We start from the raw sequence: 3,359 nt of genomic DNA on the forward strand, positions 1-3,359 counted from the left end.
TATACGTATTTCACAAATACAATAAAACTATGAGCTCACTTGCAATTTTTTCATATGACTCACTTTGGAGTATCTTAGATGTAGTATATGAACATACTAAAAATAATAAAGTAGAGTATATAATACCACATGGTAGTATATGAGAAATGGGTGTAGCTACACCCCGTAGTAGGATGCATTTTCCCTATATATGTGTGTGTGTGTATATATATATATATATATATATATATATATATATATATATATATATATGGAGGGACTATTTAGGAACTCCCTCTAGAGTTTCTAAATAATCTTATTTAGGAACCCCTATTATGAAACTATAAATCAAAATCCCAGTCGAATCTCGATCCGCCCCCGCCCAGACTTACCACCGGTGGCTACAGGTAGGAGACGGCGCCCTTGAGCGGGCGCCGGCGGCAGCCAGAGCGAGGGAGCGGGCGACGGAAGCGGCAATGTTCCCCGGTTAACCTGTAGCTTCGAGGCCGCCTCGCGCGAGTGAGCGATGGTGGAGCGAGGAAGTGCGCGGCGGCAGCAGCGACGACTCCCCGCTTATCTGTAGCTTCAGGGTCGCCTCATGTGAGCGAGCGACGGCGATAACCGGAGCAAGGGAGTGCACGGCGGCAGCGGCGGCGATTCCCTGGTTTTCCTGTTTTTTCTGAGGCCTCCTCGCGCTAGCCAACGGCGGATTTCGAGCGATGGAATCGAGCGATAAGACTGCAGCAGCTGCTGGGCGCACGACAGGGATGAAGCCAGCGACATCAACAGCTGACTTGGGTACGATTCCCTTGACATACCAACTTGGGGACGAACTCCGCCGCACCTACATCAGTCCTAGCCGGCGTCAAGCTGCCACACGGACGCGGAGTGGAGGACCGGGACCCCAGATGGCCACGACGTGGTCCTTTAGCCCTGCTTCACTGGGGCGTGGTCTTTCAGCGTCGAGCAGCCTCAGCTGGGAGGCATTGAGGGGCGCGTGGCTCTGGTGTTGCACGTCGGCGGCGGCAGCCGGCATCGGCAGTAAGCTCGTGGTTTTTGCCCCCCTCCCTGTCTTCCCCTTTGACTCTGTCATACTCTGAACCGTCTGCCACATGGACACCAACAAACAGGCAGCAGTGCCTCGAGGAAGCAACAGTTACAGACGGCCATTCGAGTTCCTCTACAAGCAGTAGTTGGACGACAGTTAATTGGTGCTCTCCCCATCCCCCATTGTTGCAGTTCTTCAGCAACAGCTAGTTGTCGGCCGTGTGGCAGTTAGTAGTATTTGGTCGTGGGGCAGTTAGAGAACAATAGTTAGCTGTGGTAAATCAAAACGATAACTGATGTATTGACCTTGTTAACTTCACAATTTGGCCCCCGTTCTCTCTTCAGTCAAATTTATTTTAGTGACTTCTGTTAGCTTGCTGATTTTCATCCGTTGGTGCGTTGAAAACAAAAGAAGTTAACTTTTTTTGCTTTTGTAACAGTTAACTATGGAATTTGCATATGTTATTAAAAACTAGAAAAGTTAACCCATCGGTCTGCTGTTGTCACCACGGTGTTGGTGCCACACAATCTGATGCTCTTGCTGCTAAAAACAAATGCAGTTAACTTCAGTTAATCTGATGCTCTTGCAGAAGCGCCGGCAAGGACGTCTCATCATCGATGATGCTGTCCATTGCCAGAGTAAACCGGGTTTGTCGGACGCAGGCTCGTGCAGAAGCTTCTATCAGGTAACTACGCACCGCCACCAAGGCCAAGGCCGCCTCTCTTTTCCCTGGTAATTAAGCATTCAAATGCTAAGTACACCAGACACGATTCATATATACTGTTGTGTTATACATGTATGTAATGGAGGTGTACTCCAGAAAACACTACTATGAGATTAGTTAAATTCAGTTGAACATGAAGAACTTGAAAGCCCCTCTATTCTCTAACTAAATTAAGTTGAGACGAGGAACCATTTTTACTTGCTGCTCATCAAAAAAAGGCGTGTGTGTCTCTTTCTTCGGTCCACTCTTTTAGTGCTTCAGTTAGATTCAGAAGTTATGCATTGACAAAAGAAAGTTAAAAATGTTGGTTTCTATAGCAGTTAGTATTTTGTAGAAAGTTAAAAACATGAAAAAGTTGGCTAAATAAACCAGACAGTTAACTTAAGAATTTCAAGCAGTTAAAACTTGAATTTGCAACAGTTAAAACCTAAAGTTATTGTCCTTTTCCCCCTGAAGGATCACAACAACACTGAATACAGGTAACTTGTTCTCATATGGGGTGAAAACTAGTTTGTTCTTCTCAATAAAAAGCTTAGGGAACCTGAATGTAAGCCATCCCTCTTGTGCTCAACTCCTACAAAAATTGTGGTAGTTACCTGTAGGTCACTTGCAGTTAGCTAGCAGCATGGCTCCCGTTTAATTGGATGTTAACAAGCAGTTTTTTTTATATGCAGCGGGTAGCAACTAGCAAGCAGTTAATTGGAGTTTAACAAGCAACAGTTATCCAATAGTTTCATTTGGAGCTTAACAGGCAGCATTCAACAAGCAGTTTTTCTTTCGGATGCAGTTATCTACAGAAACAAAAATGATGTGTGACTCGTTAGTAAATTTGATCTAAATCACTAAATGAGCTGAATAGGTAAGATTCTGTTTATTTAGTGAAAAGAATGCGAGCGTACAGTGTGTTTTCGACCCTCCCAGGGGCTCTAACCCGTGCTTTATGTATTACTCCCTCTGTTCCTAAATATTTGTCTTATTTTAGTTTACACTGCTAACTGCATGCTGCCGACTATGCTAGCTGCTTCTGCTTTTTTAGAAACAACATGCTGCTGCTTTTATTTGTGGTCGTCACTGGTACTGCTTCTGCTTCTCTTTTGTTTTGTTGTCTTCTTTCTTTTGACTTCATTCTTTGCCTCGCGAGAACAACAATTAGCATCTTCAATCGGGCAGTTAACTTGTTCTTAACTGCGGCAGTCCCCGAAGTTAGCTATTTTTTGGCCCCGTAGTTAGCATGACCGAGGTGGAAAAAATATAAAAAATATTAGTACCTTCAGTCTGGCAGTTAAATGGTTGCTGCAGTTGCAACAGTTAGCTCTTTCAGTGTCGGCAGTTAGCTTGACCCAGGGAAAAAACGAAAGAAAAAAAAATAGTGTCTTAAGTCCCGATAGTTAGCTTTGTCAACATATGTCAGTTAGCTATTCCGGTCGGGCAGTTAGCGTGTACTGTAGCAGTTCGGGAAAACAATGTCGAAAATGATGTTCGTTTTTTGAAAACTGCTTCTAAACTGTAATAAATCTGAAAACGTGTTACATATGCCAAAGTTCGGGCTACTCGGTACCTTTCTAACAGTATATCATATGCATCATTCCGACAAAAAAATTGAAAATT

At 44.0% G+C, this 3,359-nt stretch overlaps 1 long non-coding RNA gene across 1 annotated transcript; it reads left to right on the forward strand.

Moving 5' to 3' along the window:
- The first annotated feature begins 366 nt into the window (after positions 1–366).
- LOC119293567 lies at positions 367–2,679 on the forward strand. Its single transcript, XR_005143112.1, has 3 exons — positions 367–1,020; positions 1,617–1,712; positions 2,426–2,679. It is a non-coding gene; the product is annotated as an uncharacterized LOC119293567 (long non-coding RNA).
- Positions 2,680–3,359: the final 680 nt, after the last annotated feature.

Source organism: Triticum dicoccoides, chromosome 4B (genome assembly GCF_002162155.2).
Source record: "Triticum dicoccoides isolate Atlit2015 ecotype Zavitan chromosome 4B, WEW_v2.0, whole genome shotgun sequence".
Taxonomy (NCBI): domain Eukaryota; kingdom Viridiplantae; phylum Streptophyta; class Magnoliopsida; order Poales; family Poaceae; genus Triticum; species Triticum dicoccoides.